This window comes from Manis javanica, chromosome 3 (assembly GCF_040802235.1).
Source record: "Manis javanica isolate MJ-LG chromosome 3, MJ_LKY, whole genome shotgun sequence".
NCBI classification, from domain to species: domain Eukaryota; kingdom Metazoa; phylum Chordata; class Mammalia; order Pholidota; family Manidae; genus Manis; species Manis javanica.
Genome location: NC_133158.1, coordinates 123,014,075 through 123,031,096, shown reverse-complemented (window position 1 = coordinate 123,031,096; position 17,022 = coordinate 123,014,075). Strand labels below are relative to the sequence as shown.

Here is a 17,022-nt window from a genome sequence, read left to right as displayed (position 1 = left end):
AGAGATAGAAAAGAGGCCTGAAAAGCATGTATAAAAAGCCTGAACTTATGCCTTTTATATTATTTCCATCTCTGCTCATTGGAACCTATTCCATTATTTAGCAAAGGCATGACTGTATTCATAAAGTATAAAAGAGAGAAGTTATAATTCTGATATCAGAAGCCAAAAAGTAGTTAAATGTTTCAAAATCAGGAGGTATACTCATCCTTAAAAAAATATTTGAAGAAACATATAGACAAAATAATGCCCTTTGGGGAAACTATCTGCGTATAGGGATTTGGGACACCTCTGGTTTGCATATACATTTAAAATAAAACGTAACCTAGGATTTGAAAGGGGTGACATAAACAAATTTACAGAGAAAGGCAGTTTCCCTGCGCCGTCTAGCGACCACGGTTCTAGTTCCTTTCACCTCTCAGGCCCTAGATTTCCCGATTGCATACAAGGGGTCAAAATAAAAAGATCTCTATGCCTCATCCCATGCTTTCAAGTTCTGTGATCTTGGTAGTTTTCCCTTGGGACGTGGCAATAAACATGGAACTCAGGTTTTTCATTAGACTCCTAACACAGATGCATTTCCTTAACAGGTCCCTACCTAAAACTAAGTATTTCCGAACCAGCCACCCTTGGATTGGGTCTCGTCGCGCTCTGCAACCGACACCCACCACGTAGCGGGAAACCCAAGCAGCCCCGGCGGCTACCGCCTAGGGTGGGAACTACATCTCCCAAGGTGCCCCGGGACAGGGGGCGCCCACTCGGATTGGGCCAGGGCTCGGTGACACTCGGTGTTTTGGCCCGGAAGATCACATGTTTCCTTTGTTGTGAGCAGCGGCAGAGACTTGGTGGCTGGTGGAGACGCTGGCGCTGGCGAGAAGGCTGCGCCGCTGGCCGCTAAGGGACCGCGGGGGCCGCCGCTGCTGGTCACTGCTGCCAGCCGCTTCCATCCTTCGCCGAGAGGTACCGGGGGATGACAGCTCCGGGACTGGCCGAAGGGCGAGGAACCGGCCAGAGCCGGGGGCGGAGGGGCGGCCGAGGTCACGGGGGTGTCTGCAGGAGGGAAACCAGAAGCCAGCCGCCGGCCTCGGATCCAGATGAAGGATCTGAGGACACATTACAGCTGGGGCTGCAGGGCCCTTGTTTGGGGCGAGGGATCTTCAGGACTCCCCTGGGGGTCTTAAGCCCTGGCTCGGTAGCGACAGTCCTGAAAAGGAGAGCATCGCCGCTTCCTGGCACTACTGCCCCCGAACCGCAGAGCTGCTGGCGTGCCCCGCCGGGGAAGGGCTGGGAGGAGCATGGCCGCCGGGTCTGGGGGAGCAGGTGCGGGTCACCCCGCCTCCGCGGGGGCGGGAGCAGCTGGCGGACGGGGTTGGAAGAGGCGTCCCGCATGGTGCCGACGGGCTTCAAACGGGATACTGCTCTTCTTTATAATCAGAGGACGCACTGAGAATGCGCAGGTCTCAAGTCAAGCCTTCCCGGTTGGTGGGGGCGACCACTGGTCACGTCGGGGAGGGCTGACGAGGTCAAGGTGGGTCCCAGATCTCCGGGCCAAAGAAACTCCATTAAAGCGGTTGCGAAATGATCTCGGCGCTGTCACCTGACCGTTACCCCACCCCACCCCCACCCCGTGCAAGCCTTTGTTTACCACGGACCGCCGCGGGGCCCGCGCCGCGAACCCGGCCCTCGAGCGACCGTCCCCTGGGAACAGGGGCGGGCGGCGGAGCGGACGTTCCGCTGGCGGAGTCCCCACCCAATCTCCCCCCTTCCTACCACTCCAGGACTCGGTTTCTTAATTTAGTTCCTAATGTCCTCGCCCCCATATTCTGGACCCTTGGTGCCAAGACTGTTAACCCGGCAGGGATTGGGCGCCTGCGGTGGCCTGCGGGCGGACCGGGCGAGCTCCGAGTGTTTATTGGCGGCGTGTAGTCGCTAGGTGGCCCGCCGGGGCAGTTCCTCAACGCCCCCTTGAAGGTGAGCTGGAGGGCGCGTGGGAGCGCGCGCGCGGCCTGTGCTGGCACTAGGAGTGGAGCTGGCGGCGCGCGCTCCCGCGCGGAAGGACCCTAATAGGAGGCTCAGCCGCCCTGCCGCTCCCGGGCGCCCGCCGCGGCTCCTGCTCCAGCCTGCCTGTAGGCAGTTCTGGGGCCGCAGCGGACGGCAGCCGAAAACCAGCCCTGGAAAACAACTCCCCTTTAACTGGTGTCGCTTTATCTAACAAGATAGTGGGGAAGGAAGTCCTCACGTGAATGTGTTCCTGCAGGCTCCGTAAACAAGGTTTAAATAGCTAACTAAGGACTAGAACGCCATAGTTTAGGGTACCATAGTCACCCCTGAGGCAGTGATTATTAACAATTTTAGTGGACTTGCCCTCGATCAGCTTTTTGAAAATCACGTTTTAGGATTTGCAGCTACAGACTGTTTAGGTCCACCAGCTGAGGCTGATTTTTATTAGGTACATAGATTTTAAATCTGCCTGTTGTCGACTAAGGTGGAAAATTAGAATTCTGGTTTTTGAAAAGATATCTTGAGGATATCCTCCTAAAAGTTAAGATTCTTCATACCCCAGCTTAGGTGGGAAGTATATTTTGGGGGGATTATAGCTCAGTCTCCTATGTATAAATAATCCCCGTGGTAATTAAAATTTTGTGAAAGTGAATTACAGTTGTGTTGTTTTAAAATTGTGAATTAAGGTGACAGTGATAAAATCTACAAGAACAATAATTTAGCCGTAATGTGTTAGATATGAGATTTTCCTGATTTCATGAGTTAATAGGGTAGTTGGGGCTTATCAAATTTTCTTTATGTGTACATCTGTAGGAATTTACCCAAGACTTCATGCTTTTCTGTGGGAGGTAGATTGAGCTCCCTAGGTGAAGCAGGAATTGAGTATGAACAGTTCTCATTGGTTATGCATTAATATATTTTAAAAATTTAAGTGGAGATGACCGACTACACCAAAAGATGCAGCTTGTGATTCCAGACTTTCTCATCACTTGTGCATGGAGAGTATTTAACGTATCTAAATAAGTATAAAATGCAAACCTCTAACCTTTTTAAAAACAAAACCACCACTCAAAAGCCTGCTTAGCCAAAAGCCTGTGGCTCAGTCTTTAAACAGAAGAAGAAATAATATTCTGAGTTAGGGCCGCCATCAGCTTTAATTTAACCTTTCCTGGCTTTTGTCCAAGTTGCAAAAACCTTAGTGATTCATCACAAATTTTTTTCTGCTATTTTATTAAAACTCAAAGGTCAAGCTGGTGAAAAATGCTATTTATTACATAAGCGACTACAGTTATTTTTATATATACTTTCTCTTATAGAAATCTGGGACATCCTTTTTCAATAAATACTTAGATATGACTGTATAATGAAAAATGTAAATAAAATACCCTCATAAATATATGAAAACTACATCTTTTATGATTCTGTTGTGACAGAAACAAGAGTATGTGGCTGCCTGGCAGCTGTTGACCTTTTAAAAGCCTTATTCTTTCTCCTGTTAAAAAACACAATAGCTAAACAAAGTCTTTCACTGAAAAGTTTGTCACTCTGCCTAAATTCATCACCCAAGGGGTACTTCAGCATTTGGCACATCTTAAGGTCTACTAATTCAATATTTACAAGTGATTAGGCTGTATTCTATACTCAGTGGTTTCTAAAGGTTATTTCCGTAAATAATTTTTGTCAACACTAAGTAAACAAAATTATGGACTTACAAGTGCTTTTATACATAAAGAAATTTCCTAAAATACTGGATCTCAAACTTGTTCATGTGGCAGAGTACTGGGTAGTGTCTTTGCAGATTTAGTTATTCTAGGAAGAACCAAAAAAATTTTTACTAACAAAATATATATATATACTTCAATTTTAAAATAAAACAATGCATTAAATACATAAGTATGTTAGGATGAAACTAAATGACTAAGTTTCCATATCAAGTCTAGTGAGAAGCATGAGTAGGCTCAATAGGGAAACTTGATACCAGATGTGATGCCTGATGATTAGTAATTTTTTTTCTTCCTTTGGGGGCTGGGGAATATTAGTAGCCAAGAGTCTTAAGGGAAACACTGAATTCAGAAAGTTGGTATTTTTGTTCTGCAATTTGGGAGAAGATAGTTTTGTTTTGCTTTCTTTTTGGTTATAGAACCAAATCATTTGGTCTGACACATTATTTAAGGACTCCTGAATTTTTCATCAATCAAAGTCATAATATATTGACCGTTTAAGGTTCTAGTAAACAAGGAATCATCACTAGTTGCTTTAATTCTAGACAAAAAAAATGAAAAATTATAGTTGGTTTCTGATATTTTATTGTGGGTAATATGTTCTTGGTTGTTTCATTAAGAAATTAGAAATGTTGAAATAGCAGCTTGAAGACTGGACTTCAAATATTAAACATTTGTAAAACTTGGTTTATGAACCACTGCTCCAAAAATAAAGCCTTAAATTGAAAACTTAAGAGGGTAAATTTATCATGTTTTTAAAGTAGTCATTTAAATAGAGTGGTTCAAATAAATAAACTAGCGTTTGAGAAAATAGAGATTCGAAAATACCTGATATTTTTTAAAAACTGCTTGGTTCTACCTAGTATGTTGAGTAGTTTTCTAGTTATTTTAAATAATGGATTTACTATGTTTTAATTGTTTGCAGGCTGTCCTTTTGATTTATTACAAATCTTTAAAAATGTCTATTTTTTTATTGAAGTATCATCTTGTATTGGTTTCAAGTATACAACACAATTGTTCAACAGTTACCCATGTTATTAAATCATTAGTGCAATAGTTCACTATATCTTTGGTTAATCTTTTAGTTTGCTATGTTCTCCAGTCAAAGTTAAATTTGAGAAAATGGAGTTGTGTAGAACATAGCATGTGACAATTCACTACTGAGGTTGTAGGGCCCATGTTAGTCAAAATGTTGGTTTCCTTTGCAGTCTGTTATTTATTACTCTTTATAAGCCCCTCATTAATCCATACTATCTCGAAGGCTGATACTACTTTCTTTGTATAGGATTGCCGCATTCTAAAGGAACAATAAGCTTGATTGCAATATAGCTACATTCTAGATCAATTCTGATATTATATTTCCTTTGGACTTTGTACACTAACCTCCTCTGTTCCTTGCCTTTACCTATTAGATTGGTAAGTATTACCTAAAATCCCTGCAGAAAATGGCCAGGTGAATATCCTTGCCCTTTCTACCCCGTAACGTATAATTCTAGATCAGATCAGTCATGGGAGAATCTATTCCAATTTATACCTGTGTTGTCTGCTAGAAAGACACTGAGAATTTGAATCCATATTAGTATCAGTCTTGGAGTTCTTACTTGGTTCTGATCTTAGTCAGCCCCACATGTCTTAAATTGGATCTGAACCCAATAGTTGTGACACAGTGCCAGAGAATATGCTCTCTCTAAATGTTTCTTGAATTGACCCAAATCCTTATGTTGGCTCAGGATCTTACATTAGGAAGGAACACTTACTTAGCTAGGATTAACGATCCCCTAATTTGCCCAAATTAAAATAATTCTTTAGCAAGAGTACACACAAGTTAGACTGACTTATGCAAGTAAGGAAGAATGCAAGATAGCATTCACTTCACAGGATATAGAGATGTGTGTTTGTGCATATATGTAGAAAAAAATCAGTAGTCCGTATCTTGGTTTTCAGGATCAACTTTTGTACTGGCCTAAACTTGTTAAGAATTTATGAGATCTATTTATAGATATCTGGGCCAGAAACCAGAACCCCTTATGTTTAAATACTATTGCTATTCTGTGCACAGTTAAAAGGTTCAACAAAGCAGAAGATGCCTTTATGTATTAAAATATTTAAAAATAACTACTTGATAAACTTGGAGATTCTATGTAGATAATCTGAGGATTAAAAACATGGATTTTTTTTTTCCTGAATTGCCCAGGAATTTTATGATTTTCTCAAACTGATTCCATAGTTATATGATGACTAAATTGTTTGCTTTTGGTAATATTGATAGACCCACTCAGAATTATTTAATGGCCCCAAACTCAGATGAAACATCAATTACCAGATGCTCTTCAAATATCCAATGCAGAATTATCACAAAATAACATACCTTCTCATCTCAGTGCCACCATTAGCTTGCTGTTGACACTAATATTTGTTTACTCGTCTTTGACTCAAGAAACCTTACTGCAAGTGTCAAGTAAGGAAGTTGATAAATAAGGAAACTACTTTATATGTAAATTAGCATGAATTATTAATTTGCTTTAAGGAATGTTTATTCAGTAATTCTTTTCTATGCAAAAGTAAACTTCGCATCAGAAACTGAAATCAACTGAAAACTTTTTTCAACATACTAGTAAATAATGCTAAGTGTACATTAAATAATTAATACCTGATTATATATGTTGGTATCTATTTATTTTAGGTGTGGAAACACAAATATTTTGACTGGGGCTTTGATCAAGCAAATGCTAAGAGGGTAATATATTCATAGTGTTTATAAACTGTCTAAACGTTGTTATTTGAGAATCTAAGCCATTTTCCTTTCTTTAGCCAGGAGTCACTTAGGCCATTCAGAGTAACAAGGAAAAATTCTGTCCTCAAGATCAAAAAGGAAGGCATTGTCACAGTCATTTCTGTTACCAAGTGAGGTATTTACCAGTTCATTTTTGCTCCTTCCTGATATCTTCAGTCTTCTGCTACATTTTTCTTCAGTCTAACGGACACTAAAATAAGTTATCTCTACTTATTTTCTGGGATATAGGCCCAAAACATGTACTTTTAAATAAACTTAGCCATCAGAAACTAGATCAATAAATTTATGAGTTCTGCAATTGGAAATAAACTTTAGAGTACCCTTAGCCAGAGTAAGAAAAGTCTTCCTTTCAAGTGAGAGTGTAGCTCCAGGAATAAAGCTCCTGAAGAAAGGAGAGAGAGAAAGGGGTATGTAAGATAAATTTTAGCCGAAATAAGCAGGCAAAGAGAGGCAACAAAGGGCCAGGTAGTTATATTTGAATGCCACTCCCCGGTGATGTTCTGTGGTCTGGGTATTACAGGCTGGGAAAGTCACACCAGGTCAGGGAGGTGGGGGCTTATAAGGGATTAGGAGGGGGAGGAGTGGGCAAGCTAGCCTAGGGGGTGTGGAGAGATATGATTGGCTAAAAGTGACATAATAGACAACTAGAAACTTTTTTTCCTTCCAAGAGGGAGGAGGCTGACATCCAGGTCTTTTTTTTTTTTTTTAATTGAAGGGTAGTTGACACACAGTATTACATTAGTTTCAGGTGTACAACACAGTGATTCAACATTTATATACATGATAATTCTAGCTACCAGCTATCACCATACAAAGTTGTTACAATATTTTGACTATATTCCTTATGACATCCAGGTCTTAGTTGGCACATCAGAAGGATGGAATTCAGGAAGAGCTGTCCCCTTTCCATATAAGACATGGACCTTGGGGTCTGGTCTGTTCTCTCCCTATGGCACCTCTCTGTTCTGTTTGCATGTCCTTGTTTTTTCTTCCTCCAGCCTAACATTCCAGCCTTTTGGTCATAATGGGCGATGACTCCATCAGGCTACTTCTGGCTGACAAGGGGCGTCGTGGGGGTTTGAGGCTGGTATTAGGCTGAAGGAGGGGGTTTAGTGGGAAGAGGTGTGTAACGGTGAAGTAACATTTGGTTGGTGGCGACCCGGGTCATCTGGGTTAGCTGCTGTTGGAAGAACCTGAGGACACAAGGGGCAACTAAGAGTAAACCACAAACTGTTATTAAGGGGCCTAGTAGGAGCATTAGCCAGGCCATTATGGGGAACTGGAATTCTGGATTGAGTTTATATCTCAATGACTAGTATTAAGATTTAGTATAGGTAAGACTGCATTTTTGAAACAATGCTTTTCTCTAAAACCACCCTTATTTTTATTAGAAGTAGCCAGATTAAGAAAATAATTAATAGTTGGCTTGATTATTTGCATAAGTGCAGCAAGAAGAGCAATTGATTACATAGGCTCTTTTAAATATGCTTTGCTGGAACTTTTTATAAGGAATTTCAGATTGGACTTTTAAGGGCTTCTTGAGGCCAGAAAGCCAACCCAGACTTGCCATCAGGTTGTGCCTGCAGTACCTGTAGATTTGGGTGAATTTCTATCTTCTTGAGGTTCCTAAGACATTCCTGAGGTTCCTTCACCTGCCAGGAAGTGACCTTCTTTACTCACCTGGTAAGGCTGCTGGGAACTCTGTAAGCAAGGTACCAGGTAGGTTCTTCTAAGGGACTTTGTTGGCTTTATAAAGTCAACCTATTCCTTAAAGCTATCTGTTCATATCTGAGTTTACACACGTGTCTCTCAGGTATGACGTTCCAGTCAAAGCCTTGGTAATATAACCAGTGTTTTTAATTGCTCCTCTTACAAGGAAAGCAGATTCTTACTGAACTTGTGCAAGTAAATATACTGCCATGAAATATAAAAATAGTCACTGAGAGTTTTTAAATTCTGGAGGGATCAGGTAGAGAGAAAGATAAAGTTTCAATTCTGCTTATAAAGGCAGTCATTTACTAAACTGTTGTCAGATTAAGAGAAAAAGCTTAAAACACTTTATCAGCAACATTTGAAACAAAAAGCTACAAAATCTTCTTTAGTTTACTTAATCTTATGTAACTAATACTTGTTCTGCTGAAATCTAGTTCTTTACTAGCTTAAGAGTAATAAAACAGTGACTATAAATAATAAAAGACTTACAAATGACAGTGGTTAAAGATCTGATGAGAGCTTACTGTAAGACAGTTGATATAAGAAAATTCTGATATTTCTGTTGACAAAACATTCAGTAACAAAGTTTAGCATTATTCTTTTTGACAGTGTTTTCTAGGTAATTAAGCAGGTAATTATATATCAGATAAATAAGTTAAATTAGCCAAATACTTTCTCCAATGAGAAAAAGTTCTCCTCTGACATGTTCTAGGGGCCCTCTGGAAAATGTCAGAGTTAACTAGAGGTAAAAGCACCTTTTTGAATTTGATTTTGGGAAGTTGTCAGAAGAAAGTTTCTTTGGCACTTGCTTAAATAGGATTATAGGTTGCCATGAAGCAATACTTATCTACTTAATTAGAATGACAACAAAATACCTTAAAGGCAAATAAAGAAGGTTACACAGTTGTTGGTAAACTTTAGCTTTTAGTCTTTTTAATATTAAGATCTTATTTTCTTAAATACTCCGACAACTCATTGAGACTTTCAGCATAAGAAACTGCTTTGATAAAACAATTAGAGAACTTTTTACAATTTTTCAATATTAGGAGCAGACTAACAGTTAAGAAAACTGTCTTTTTAACTGAAAACAAAATTCTAATTTTGCTGTGTACTTGATACCGAGACTCATTTGCTTTAATTTTATATAGCATGACCATATTAAATTCTTCACAAACTTTCTACAACCTTTTTACATTTAGATTTCTCCCTCTAAATAAACAGCTGTACTTTAGAACAAAGTTACTTTCTTTTATTAAAAGACACATTCTTTAGTATGCAGAAATGTTTTCCTTATTACTTTAAGTAGTTTTAATTAGAACTTAAAACCATTAGGTACCTTAATTTTTAGTGAACACTGAGAAGCAGGCTATTGTAAACTGTTACACTAGCATTCTTTAGATTGACAAATTTATGAACATTTTATAATTTCTGTTAACTATGAGGTTTACAACCCAATCTCTCACTAAGCACAAAGTATCTTTTTAACTTAGCAAAACTTTAAGGTTTTAGGTTACTACAAAGATTTCTAGGCTGTAGATAGGTATACACACTGTAACACACAATTAAAAGGTGTTCACTTGCCACACTTATTTAGTTCACTCATTCATTCGTAACAACTATGCTAGATTACTTACAAGACCTTTACTGAATATTAGACAGAGCCAAGCCTTTAAGCATTTTATTCTTAAAAGATTTAGCAGATAACATGACTTAAATGACCTTAGGTAAACTTAGGCAGCTAAGCTAACAAGGACATGCCTCAGCCAAACCTAAATTAGCATTAATGCTTAACATTTTTTATCAGATTTTCTGGAAGTTTTAGAATGCCCAGTTTTCACGAGCACTTGTTTTTAAATAAAATGTTTTTCATCTATACACTTAGACACAAACGTATAAACTGAGATACAACAACTACAGTCAGCAGCACCCCTCCCACAAAAACATATACACAGACAGACAAACCGATATAAAGACTTGAGTCACTGATATCTAATTGCCTTCTCTCTCTTTAGCGTCTAGTCCATGGCTTCTGGAACCAGAGGGCGGGAGGAGCGTGTTCTGGTGGGGGAAGAGGGCAAGGAATGTGGAAGGAGAGGGGGAGAGGGTGGTGCAGCCACCGGAAGAGGAGAGCAGGACAATGGCATGGTTGAGAATGTAGGACTTTAAGATGGCAGCGACACGTGTGAAGACAAAGGACTTAAAGATGGGGGGGGATAGCGAACTGAGGGAGGTGGGCGACTGAGGTCTTCTGGAGGATCTGAAAAGGAAGGACTGGGCAGAGTAAGAGGCTGACAATCTTTAACTGGAGATCGGGCCAGGAGAACCTGAGTCATTGAACACTTAACATAAAGGTCTGGACAGGAGTGCAAAGTCCAAAAAGCCTGCACATATGGGATTTCACTCTACTCTCTACTCCAGTGGCAATAATTAATCAAGGTGGTGAGGAGGCTAAAATTGAAAGTTCCCTCAGGGCGCCAGCGAGATTGATTGTCCAAGGGATACTGAGGCCTGGCCTCAGAGCAAAGAAAGACTAGCTTCTATTTGTGAACTTCCCAGGACAAATATAGAGTAGCCAAATTAGAAATGAGACACCACAGTGGGGTCTGAGCCTCTGCTTTTGAGGGCTGGTTCCCCATGTCTGCGCCACTTCTCAACTAATCCTGCTGAGAGGAGCACCCAGCGTCCCAAGTGTGCCAAGTCAGGGGAGACGTCCTGGGAGCCTGGGTGAGGGACGTCTCCCCCACCACAGGGCCAGGGGCGGGCCGGATGCCTGTAGACATCCTGGGGCCTGGGATAGGGACATCTCCCATACCGCAGGGCCAGGGGCAGGCCGGATGCGTGCAGACGTCCTGGGGCCTAGGGTAGGGATGTCTCCCATACCGCAGGGCCAGGGGCAGGCCAGATGCCTGCAGAGGGTGGGCAGGATGCCCCACCTGGACGTAGCTACGATTTCTAACGGACCAGGTGAAATGGCATTAGGGAAGGAAACAGACTGGGGGAAACTGAGGGACTCACCAGAAAATAGTCCATGCAGCGGAGAGCAGGCTGAGGTACTGGGTCGGGGAAGGAGAGGGCGGGGCCACTGGTGGCTGGTCGGGGCCCCACACTCATTGTCCTTCCTGGATTTCGGCACCAAATGTAAGATAAATTTTAGCTGAAATAAGCAGGCAAAGAGAGGCAACAAAGGGCCAGGTAGTTTATTTGAATGCCACTCCCGGGTGATGTTCCACCGTCTGGGTATTACAGGCCAGGGAAGTCACACCCGGTCAGGGAGGTGGGGGCTTATAAGGGATTTGGAGAGGGAGGAGTGGGCAAGCTATCCTAGGGCAAGCTATACCTAGAGGTATGATTGGCTAAAGGTGACATAATAGACAACTAGAAACTTTTTTTCCTTCCAAGAGGGAGGAGGTTGACATCCGGGTCTTAGTTGGCACATCAGAAGGATGGAATTCAGGAAGAGCTGTCCCCTTTCCATATAAGGTACGGACCTTGGGGTCTGGTCTGTTCTCCCCCTATGGCATCTCTCTGTTCTGTTTGCATGTCCTTGTTTTTCCTTCCTCCAGCCTAACAGGGTATATACTACCTTCTCTAGACAAATCGTGTGACTTAGGCAGTCTATCATTGACAGGAGAGTCTGATTACCCTGCATCCACTAATTTATCTAGATAGAACTTTCAGTCATTCTATTTCTTTGTAACAAAACATTTTTTCCTAGTGGGAGTAATGATGCTTTGATATTTGCAAAATTTTTACAGGAATTCAATCTGTAATTTTATGTTTTGTTTGCTTGACTGTATATGAGTTCATTTATGATAAATCTTGAACCTGTATTAGATCCTATACTTTGAGAGGTGATTAAACTTGTCTTCACCTTTTTAACCACTACTTTTTAAAAAATTTATTTACAAAAGTAAAATACTTCATTTGTGTAAAATGGGAATACAAAGGCTAGTGTTGCATCTGGAAGCCCAGATAATATACTTTGAAGTGCATCTCATATTTCTCAGACTCTTCTGGGCGAATCACTTATCCTGTCGTCAGTAGGAAGAGTTTGTATTTTGTGCTATCGTGGCAACTGGTTAATGGGAAAGTTCTCAGAAAATATAGAGAAAGTGAGAATGACCAAAAAGCGAGGCCAAAGCTGCCTGGGAGGAAACAGCCCAGATTTAGGAGATAGTCTGTCTAACATACAAAACAATGAATAAGTATCTTGTTGTTATTGAATACTTTGTAATAGCCTGTGATTTTATAGCTGTTCTAATCCAGGATTTTCAGTTTTACATTGAGTAAAAAAGCAGTGGAAGGAAGACTTCTTGTCAGTCAATAATCAAGGAACCAGCTATGAAAATAAGGGGCAGAAAATAGCATAAGACAGACCCCTTAACTCCCATAAAGTTTTGATCAGCCTTATGTTAATAATAGTTAATTCATTCAATACACTATCCTCATATTTATCACATACAGATACAATAAGATATCAAACAACAGTGTCAGACACAGTAAGGTTATTGGCTATATAGAAAGCATAGTATCGTTTTTAGCCAAAAGGGAAATTCTTAGTTCTTGTAGTGTTATTCTGTTCTACATTCTGAACACATTTTCATTTAAATGTTGAGAAAACAAAAATATGTGGCAGCAAAGGCTTGAGATTTTTAAGGTCAGTATTATATCACTAGTCAAAAACAATAGTTTGTGTGAGTTTTTTGAACCTGAAATGCAATAAGCATTTAAGTCAAATAAGCTAATATGAAAAATAAGTTCTAGATTTAGGATGCTGCCTTGTGATTAATTCAACCATAATTTGAATTTAGATGAGTAAAGCATTAAGATTAAAATGTGAGTTATAATCCATATTACCATAGTTTGTGTTTATCATGATTGAATGTTTTATCACTTGTAATATTACACACTTGAAACTTTTGGCAGTTTGAACAACAAAAAAAATGGACATGGAGGCACAGTAGTGATCTCTCCATATATTGACTGTTTTTGAGATAACTACAGATAAAAAGCATATTTGAGATATTTGCTGCTACCCATATACAGGAGCTTGGAATTTAGAAGTGATTATATACATTATAAATGAATATTGTAATCTATGTATATGTGCATGTGCTTACAGATGTGCACACACTTGCATGGACAGCCATAACCCAAGACGTTGGATGACCTGCAGTGAGGCAAACATGGACTCTCTAAATAATAAAGAAAATCTTAAAAGAGATGGGAAGAAACTTCTTTTCTTCTTAGTTAGCAGTAAATTTTAAAAGTAAGAGTAAAACATTTTTAACTCATATGATTTTATACATGTAATTATTATAACTAACACAATAAAATGAAGCTTTTATTTTCAGGCAATTCTGTTACCTAAAACCTTCAAAGTATACTTAGATTGCAGTTCAAAATCTAGTTTACTTGGATCATATGTGTAGACAAACACTCCCTCAAATTTAAGAGAAATTAATCTTTTTTTTTTTTTTTTGGTGGGGTCTTTGCCTGGTTTTGGTATTAGGGTAATGTTGGCTTCATAGAATGAGTTTGGGAGTATTCCCTCCTCTTCTATTTTTTGGAAAACTTTTAGGAGAATGGGTATTATGTCTTCTCTGTGTGTCTGATAAAATTCCGAGGTAAATCTGTCTAGCCCGGTGTTTTGTTTTTGGGTAGTTTTTTGATTACCGTTTCAATTTCTTTGCTCGTAATTGGTTTGTTTAACTTTTGTGTTTCTTCCTTGGTCAGTCTTGGAAGGTTGTATTTTTCTAGGAAGTTGTCCATTTCTTCTAGGTTTTCCAGCTTGTTGACATATAGGTTTTCATAGTAGTCTTTAATAATTCTTTGTATTTCTGTGGAGTCTGTTGTGATATTTCCGTTCTCATTTCTGATTCTGTTGATTTGTGTTGATTCTCTTTTTCTCTTAATAAGTTTGGCTAGAGGCTTATCTATTTTGTTTATTTTCTCAAAGAACCAGCTCTTGGTTTCATTGATTTTTGCTATTGTTTTATTCTTCTCAATTTTGTTTATTTCTTCTCTGATCTTTATTATGTCCCTCCTTCTGCTGACTTTAAGCCTCATTTGTTCTTCTTTTTCCAATTTTGATAATCGTGATGTTAGACTATTCATTTGGGATTGTTCTTGCTTCTTCAAGTGTGCCTGGATAGCTATATACTTTCCTCTTAAGACTGCTTTTGCTGCGTCCCACAGAAATTGGGGCTTTGTGTTATTGTTGTCATTTGTTTCTGTATATTCCTTGATCTCTATTTTAATTTGTTTGTTGATCCATTGATTATTTAGGAGCATGTTGTTAAGCCTCCATGTGTTTGTGAGCCTTTTTGTTTTCTTTGTAGAATTTATTTCTAGTTTTATACCTTTGTGGTCTGAAAAATTGGTTGGTAGAATTTCAATATTTTGGATTTTGCTGAGGCTCTTTTTGTGGCCTAGTATCTGGTCTATTCTGGAGAATGTTCCATGTGCACTTGAGAAGAATGTATATCCTGTTGCTTTTGGATGTAGAGTTCTATAGATGTCTGTTAGGTCCATCTGCTCTACTGTGTTGTTCAGTGCTTCCGTGTCCTTACTTATTTTCTGCCTGGTGGATCTATCCTTTGGGGTGAGTGGTGTGTTGAAGTCTCCTAAAGTGAATGCATTGCAGTCTATTTACTTCTGTTAGTATTTGTTTCACATATGTTGGTGTTCCTGTGTTGGGTGCATATATATTTAGAATGGTTATATCCTCTTGTTGGACTGAGCCCTTTATCATTATGTAATGTCCTTCTTTATCTCTTGTTACTTTCTTTGTTTTCAAGTCTATTTTGTCTGATATTAGTACTGCAACCCCTGCTTTCTTCTCGCTGTTGTTTGCCTGAAATATGTTTTTCCATCCCTTGACTTTTAGTCTGTACATGTCTTTGGGTTTGAGGTGAGTTTCTTGTAAGCAGCATATAGACGGGTCTTGCCTTTTTATCCATTCTGTTACTCTGTGTCTTTTGATTGGTGCATTAAGTCCATTTACATTTAGGGTGACTATTGAAAGATATGTACTTATTGCCATTGCAGGCTTTAAATTCGTGGTTACCAAAGGTTCAAGGTTAGCCTCTTTAGTATCTTACTGCCTAACTTAGCTTGCTTATTGAGCCATTATATACACTGTCTGGAGATTCTTTTCTTCTCTCCCTTCTTATTCCTCCTCCTCCATTCTTCATATGTTGGGTGTTCTGTTCTGTGCTCTTTCTAGGAGTGCTCCCATCTAGAGCAGTCCCTGTAAGATGCCTGTAGAGGTGGTTTGTGGGAAGCAAATTCCCTCAGCTTTTGCTTGTCTGGGAATTGTTTAATCCCACCATCATATTTAAATGATAGTCGTGCTGGATACAGTATCCTTGGTTCAAGGCCCTTCTGTTTCATTGCATTAAATATATCATGCCATTGTCTTCTGGCCTGTAGGGTTTCTGTCAAGAAGTTTGATGTTAGCCTGATGGGTTTTCCTTTATAGGTGACCTTTTTCTCTCTAGCTGCCTTTAAAACTCTTTCCTTGTCCTTGATATTTGCCATTTTAATTATTATGTATATTGGTGTTGTCCTCCTTGGATCCTTTCTGTTGGGGGTTCTGTGTATTTCCGTGGTCTGTTCGATTATTTCCTCCCCCAGTTTGGGGAAGTTTTCAGCAATTATTTCTTCCAAGATACTTTCCATCCCTTTTCCTCTCTCTTCTTCTTCTGGTACCCCTATAATACGGATATTGTTCCTTTTGGATTGGTCACACCATTCTCTTAATATTGTTTCATTCCTGGAGATCCTTCTATCTCTCTCTATGTCAGCTTCTATGCGTTCCTGTTCTCTGGTTTCAGTTCCATCAATGGCCTCTTGCATCTTACCCATTCTGCTTATAAATCCTTCCAGAGTTTGTTTCATTTCTGTGATCTCCTTTCTGGCATCTGTGATCTCCCTCCGGACTTCATCCCATTTCTCTTGCACATTTCTCTGCATCTTTATCAGCATGTTTATGATTTTTATTTTGAATTCTTTGTCAGGAAGAATGGTTAGGTCTGTCTCCTTCTCTGGTGTCTCTGTGATCTTGGTTTGCCTGTAATTTTGTCTTTTCATGGTGATAGGAATAGTTTGCAGAGCTGGGACGAGTGACGCCTGGAAGAACTTCCCTTCTTGTTGGTTTGTGGCCTTCCTCTCCTGGGAGAACAGTGTCCTCTAGTGGCTTGTGCTGGGTAGCTGCACACAGACAGGGCTTCTGCTTCCTGCCCAGCTGCTATGGAGTTTATCTCCGCTGTTGCTGTGAGCATGGCCTGGCTCAGGCTGCTGCTCCAAAGTGGTGGAGTCACGTTGGAGGGGGAGCTGCCAGGAGGCTATTTATCTCTGTAAGGGGCCTCCGTGTTCCCTGCAGCCCAGGGGATTAGAGTGCCCAGAGACCCCCGGGTTCCCTACCTCCGGACTAAGTGCCCCGCCCTGCCTCTTTAAGACTTCCGAAAGCACCCACCAAAACAAAACAACAACCACAAAAAAAAAAAATGGCCACTCGTTTTTCTTTATTCTCCGGCGCCAGCCTCGGGCACCCGCTCACCAGTCTTGCTGCCCTGTTTCCCTAGTATTGGGGTCCCTATCCCTTTAAGACTTCCAAAAAGTGCTTGCCAAAACAAAACAACAACAAAAAAAAATGGCCACTCACTTTTCTTTTGTTCTCCGGCGCCGGCCTCCGATACCCGCTCACCGGTCTTGCTGCCCTGTTTCTCTAGTATTGGGGTCCCTGTCCCTTTAAGACTTCCAAAAAGCACTCACCACAGCAAAACAACAACA

The 17,022-nt window shown here is 40.3% G+C and overlaps 1 protein-coding gene across 4 annotated transcripts in view; it reads left to right on the top strand.

Moving 5' to 3' along the window:
- Window positions 1–699: 699 nt before the first annotated feature.
- Window positions 700–17,022, top strand: part of KLHL24 (kelch like family member 24) — a 48,611-nt gene continuing 32,288 nt past the window's right edge. Inside the window, exons 1-3 of one of the 4 annotated variants that reach the window (XM_017678101.3) lie at window positions 700–957; window positions 6,531–6,628; window positions 13,349–13,495. The gene's annotated coding sequence lies outside the window, so the exon portion shown is untranslated. The remainder of the gene's footprint in view (window positions 958–6,530; window positions 6,629–13,348; window positions 13,496–17,022) is intronic. The other 3 variants (XM_017678104.3, XM_017678100.3, XM_017678099.3) reach the window with 3 other exon arrangements.